Genomic DNA, 6,748 nt, shown 5'->3' with positions numbered 1-6,748 from the left:
ACATGCCTTCGTGAGTTATATTTCAGCATGTCTCAGTTTTCACTAAGTCTGAAAACTGATTGTGTTTTAGCTATGTTCGTGTGCTTGTTAGTATATTTTGTGATCCCTTTTGGCCCCAGGTCACTTAGGGTCTTTTGTTAAGCTTGTTGAGTAGCTCCATGCCATGTTCTTCTTTGTCTTAATCAGGTCCTGTAGCATGTTGTTTTGTTGCTCCGAAGAGGGCTTCATGATCTGAAATTTCAGACAAGTGTTAATTTCACTAAGTCTGAAATCTGTTTTGCATTTGCGTTTTTGCCATGCTTGTTTGAACCTCATAATGGATGAATTGGCCGTGGCTCAGTGCTAGTCTTTTGTTAAGCATCTTGAATGCTTCCCTGCCATGTATTTTTTGTCATGTTTGAGTGCTGTAGCATGTTCATTTCGTTGCATTTAGATGCCTACTTGCTGTAAATCGCAGACCGGTGTCATATTTGAAACGCTTGCCATTTCCAAACCGTAACTCCGATTCATGATCTTTATATCGTTTTCAAGCGATTTCATCCCATATTTCCAGTGGCACACTTGGTTTTCCAAGTTGAGGCCAGGTTCATGCATTTCCTGTCATATCTTGCATTTTGCATCCCGCATCGCATCCCGCATAGCATACCATCATTGCATCTTATTGTTTGAGCTTGCACGTGGTTGATTGTATCCTTGTTGCTTGTTTGTCTTGTTTGGGTAGAGCCGGGAGACGAGTTCGCTAACGAGGAGCCCGTTGAGTTTGCTTTTGAGGATCCAGTCAACTCTGACAGCTTTGCAGGCAAGATGATCATACCCTCGAAATCACTACTATCTTTGCTATGCTAGTTTGCTCGCTCTTAGTTTGCTCGCTCTTGCTATGCCAATGCTACGATGCCTACCTTTTTGCTTGTCATCCTCCCAATTTCCATGTTGAACCTCTAACCCACCATTTCCTAGCAAACCATTGATTGGCTATATTACCGCTTTGCACAACCCCTCTTATAGCGTTGCTAATTGCAGGTGAAGATTGGAGCCGTTCCTTGTTGGATCATTTACTTACTTGTTGGGATATCATTATATTGCTATGTTATCTTAATTCATCTATATACCTGGTAAAGGGTGGAAGGCTCGGCCTCTAGCCTAGTGTTTTGTTCCACCCTTGCCGCCCTAGTTTCCGTCATATCGGTGTTATGTTCCTGGATTTTTGCGTTACTTACACGGTTGGGCTATAATGGGAACCCCTTGATAGTTCGCCTTGATTAAAGCTTTTCCAGCAATGCCCAACATTGGTTTTACCATTTGCCACCTAGCCTCTTTTTCCCTTGGGTTTCCGGAGCCCGAGGGTCATCTTTATTTTAGCCCCCCACGGGCCAGTGCTCCTCTGAGTGTTGGTCCGAACTAGAGCCCTGTGCGGCGCCCCCTCGGGGAAACTCGAGGTTTGGTTTTAGTTGTACGGATTGCTCATCTGAGTGTGCCCTGAGAACAAGATATGTGCAGCTCCTATCGGGATTTGTCGGCACATTCGGGCGGTGTTGCTGGTTTAGTTTTGACCTGTCGAAATGTCTTGTTGTACCAGGATACCGAGTCTGATCGGAATGTCTCGGGTGGAGGTCTATTCCTTCGTTGACCGTGAGAGCTTGTCATGGGCTAAGTTTGGACTCCCCTGCAGGGATTGAACTTTTGAAAGCCGTGCCCGCGGTTATGGGCAGATGGGAATTTGTTAATGTCCGGTTGTAGATAACTTAAACCTAAATTTAATTAAAATGAATCAACCGTGTGTGTTACCATGATGGCCCCTTCTCGGCGGAGTCCGGGAAGTGGACACGGTGTTGGAGTAATGTTTGCGCGGGATGTTCCTCTAGATTATCGCTCGCGCTTTGCCTTCTCTTCTCGCTCTCTTTTGCGAATAAGTTAGCCACCATATGTGCTAGTCGCTTGCTGCAGCTCCACATATGTTTGCCTTACCCCTTCCTATAAGCTTAAATAGTCTTGATCGCGAGGGTGCGAGATTGCTGAGTCCCTATGGCTCACAGATACTATAACTCCAGATGCAGGTCCAGGTGTTTCCGCTCCAGGTGACGGGTACAAGCTCAAGTGGGAGTTCGACGAGGACTCTCAGCGTTACTATGTCTCTTTTCCTGATGATCAGTAGTGGTGCCCAGTTGGGGTTTGATCGGGACCGTGTCGCATGTTGGGTCTTTCTTCTATTTTGGCGCCGTAGTCGGGCCATGAGTGTTTGGATGATGTATGTTATTTATGTACTTTGATGTGACGTGGCGAGTGTAAGCCAACTATGTATCTCCCCTTTTATTCTATATATTACATGGGATGTTGTGATGATTGCCTAACTTGCGACATTGCTTTCAATGCGGTTATGTCTCTAAGTCGTGCCTCTACACGTGGGAGCTATAGCCGCATCGAGGGCGTTATAGACCTGCCCTCGGGCAGGCAGGCGATGCGAAACCTCGGCGGCCAGGTATCTGGCCTCCCTCAACTTCTTGATATCCTCTTCCGTAATGGAGGAGGGCATCCACCGGCCTTGAAGGCTAGATCCGGACATCATTGAAGGTCCGAAGCACCTGACCTGGGCTTTGGGTGTTAGAACTCGAGGCGGGGGAAGGATTCGATTGAGCACGGGAGGGAAAAAGTAAAAGCCTTGTCCCTTTATAAAGAGGGTGAATATCAAGCGTCCTCTCCGTAGCCGTTTGGGACTTGCCTATAATCTAGGAGTCCTAGACACGGTTGGGTTACCCACGATCGTATTGATGAGAATCCCGTAATTAGGGGAACACGATCTCTGCTTTGACAAGACGTGTCAAGAAACCGCCTCGCGTTATGTGTGGAGCTGGTTGAAGCAAAACGGTTCGAATAAGCACCGAGCCATGGCGTGATGTCATGTTGCCAAAACGAGTCAGCAGGTTAAGATTTGTGGAAATATTACTCTCTCTACGGTGGTATGTGGAACTTATTTTGCAGGGTCGGACACTATCCTTATATTCAAATTCTTCTGTGATGTGTTCGGAGGAGGAAGCTGCCTTGCAATGCCGAAGACAATACTGCGCGCCGGACTCATCGTCATTGAAAGCCTGGTTCAGGGGCTACTGAGGGAGTCCTGGATTAGGGGGTCTCCGGACAGCCGGACTATATCCTTTGGCCGGACTGTTGGACTATGAAGATACAAGATTCAATACTTCATCCCGTGTCCGGTTGGGACTCTCCTTGGCGTGGAAGGCAAGCTAGGCAATACGGATATGTATATATCCTCCTTTCTAACCGACCTTGTGTAACCCTAGCCCTTTCTGGTGTCTATATAAACCGGAGGGTTTTAGTCCGTAGGACAACATACAATCATACCATAGGCTGGCTTCTAGGGTTTAGCCTCTCCGATCTCGTGGTAGATCTACTCTTGTACTGCCCATATCATCAATATTAATCAAGCAGGACATAGGGTTTTACCTCCATCAAGAGGGCCCGAACCTGGGTAAAACATCGTGTCCCCTGCCTCCTATTACCATCCGCCTTAGACGCACAGTTTGGGACCCCCTACCCGAGATCCGCCAATTTTGACACCGACTGATCCCATCTCAGATTTCATGGCCTCAAGCCATTTTGCGGAATCTGAGCTCATCATCGCTTCCTCATAGTTCGTAGGTTCGTCATGGTCAAGTAACATGACCTCTAGAACAGGATTATCGTACCACTCTGGTGCGGATCTTACTCTGGTTGACCTACGAGGTTCGGTAGTAACTTGATCAGAAGTTTCATGATCATCATCGTTAGCTTCCTCACTTATTGGTGTAGGAATCATTGGAATTGATTTCAGGGATGAACTACTTTCCAACAAGGGAGAAGGTACAATTACCTCATCAAGTTCTACTTTCCTCCCACTCACTTCTTTCGAGAGAAACTCCTTCTCTAGAAAGGATCCATTCTTAGCAACGAATATCTTGCCTTCAGATCTATGATAGAAGGTGTACCCAACAGTCTCCTTTGGGTATCCTATGAAGACACATTTCTCCGATTTGGGTTCGAGCTTATCAGGTTGAAGCTTTTTCACATAAGCATCGCAGCCCCAAACTTTAAGAAACGACAACTTGGGTTTCTTGCCAAACCACAGTTCATAAGGTGTCATCTCAACAGATTTAGATGTTTCCCTATTTAACGTGAATGTAGCCGTCTCTAAAGCATAACCCCAAAATGATAGCGGTAAATCAGTAAGAGACATCATAGATCGCACTATATCTAGTAAAGTACGATTACGACGTTCGGACACACCATTACGCTGTGGTGTTCCGGGTGGCGTGAGTTGCGAAACTATTCCGCATTGTTTCAAATGAAGACCAAACTCGTAACTCAAATATTCTCCTCCATGATCAGATCGTAGAAACTTTATTTTCTTGTTACGATGATTTTCCACTTCACTCTGAAATTCTTTGAACTTTTCAAATGTTTCAGACTTATGTTTCATTAAGTAGATATACCATATCTGCTCAAATCATCTGTGAAGGTGATAAAATAATGATATCCGCCACGAGCCTCAATGTTCATGGGACCACATACATCAGTATGTATGATTTCCAGTAACTCTGTTGCTCGCTCCATTGTTCCGGAGAACAGAGTTTTAGTCATCTTGCCCATGAGGCATGGTTCGCAAGTACCAAGTGATTCATAATCAAGTGATTCCATAAGTCCATCAGAATGGAGTTTCTTCATGCGCTTTACACCAATATGACCCAAACGGCAGTGCGACAAGTAAGTTGCACTATCATTATCAACTCTGCATCATTTGGCTTCAATACTATTAACATGTGTATCACTACTATCAAGATTTAGTAAAAAATAGACCACTCATCAAGGGTGCATGACCATAAAAGACATTACTCATATAAATAGAACAACCATTATTCTCCTATTTAAATGAATAACCGTCTCGCATCAAACAAGATCCAGATATAATGTCCATGCTCAACGCTAGCACCAAATAACAATTATTTAGGTCTAAAACTAATCCCAAAGGTAGATGTAGAGGTAGCGTGCCGACAGCGATCACATCGACTTTGGAACCATTTCCCACGCGCATCGTCACCTCGTCCTTAGCCAATCTTCGCTTAATCCGTAGCCCCTGTTTCGAGTTGCAAATATTATCAACAGAACCGGTATCAAATACCCAGGCACTACTATGAGCATTAGTAAGGTAGACATCAATAACATGTATATCAGATATACCTTTCACTTTGCCATCCTTCTTCTCCGCTAAATACTTGGGGCAGTTCCGCTTCCAGTGACCAGTCCCTTTGCAGTAGAAGCACTTAGTTTCAGGCTTAGGTCCAGACTTAGTTTTCTTCACTTGAGCAGTAACTGGCTTGCTATTCTTCTTGAAGTTCCCCTTCTTCTCTTTACCCTTTTTCTTGAAACTAGTGGTCTTGTTGACCATCAACACTTGATGCTCCTTATTGATTTCTACCTCCGCCGCCTTTAGCATTGCGAAGAGCTCAGGAATAGTCTTATCCATCCCTTGCATATTATAGTTCATCACGAAGCTCTTGTAGCTTGGTGACAGTGATTGAAGAACTCTGTCAATGACACTATCATTAGGAAGATTAACTCCCAGCTGAGTCAAGTGGTTGTGGTACCCAGACATTCTGAGTATATGTTCACTGACAGAACTATTCTCCTCCATTTTGCAGTTGTAGAACTTATTGGAGACTTCATATCTCTCAATCCGGGCATTTGCTTGAAATATTAACTTCAACTCCTGGAACATCTCATATGCTCCATGACGTTCAAAACGTCGTTGAAGTCCCGATTCTAAGCCGTAAAGCATGGCACACTGAACTATCAAGTAGTCATCAACTTTGCTCTGCCAGGTGTTCACAACATCTGGCGTTGCTCCTGCAGCGGGTTTGTCACCTAGAGGTGCTTCCAGGACGTAATTCTTCTATGCAACAATGAGGATAATCCTCAAGTTACGGACCATGTCCGTGTAGTCACTACCATCATCTTTCAACTTAGCTTTCTCTAGGAACGCATCAAAATTCAACGGAACAATAGCACGGGCCATCTATCTACAACAACATAGACATGCAAAATACTATCAGGTACTAAGTTCATGATAAATTAAAGTTCAATTAATCAAATTACTTAAGAACTCCCACTTTGGTAGACATCCCTCTAATCATCTAAGTGATCACGTGATCCATATCAACTGAACCATGTCCGATCATCACGTGAGATGGAGTAGTTTTCAATGGTGAACATCACTATGTTGATCATATCTACTATATGATTAACGCTTGACCTTCCGGCCTCATTGTTCCGAGGCCATATCTGCATATGCTAGGCTCGTCAAGTTTAACCCGAGTATTCTGCGTGTGCAAAACTGGCTTGCAGACGTTGTATGTGAACGTGGAGCTTATCACACCCGATCATCACGTGGTGTCTCGGCACGATGAACTGTAGCAACGGTGCATACTCAGGGAGAACACTTATACCTTGAAATTTAGTGAAAGATCATCTTATAATGCTACCGCCGAACTAAGCAAAATAGGATGCATAAAGGATAATATGTAATCAATATAAGTGATATGATATGGCCATTATCATCTTGTGCCTTTGATCTCCATCTCCAAAGCACCGTCATGATCACCATCGTCACCGGCTTGACACCTTGATCTCCATCAAAGCTTCATTGTCGTATCGCCAACTATTGCTTCTACGACTATCGCTACCGCTTAGTGATAAAGTAAAG

This window comes from Triticum urartu, chromosome 1, assembly GCF_003073215.2.
Source record: "Triticum urartu cultivar G1812 chromosome 1, Tu2.1, whole genome shotgun sequence".
Lineage (NCBI taxonomy): Eukaryota > Viridiplantae > Streptophyta > Magnoliopsida > Poales > Poaceae > Triticum > Triticum urartu.
The sequence above is the reverse complement of the archived record's forward strand: the minus strand, read 5'-3'. Positions refer to the sequence as shown.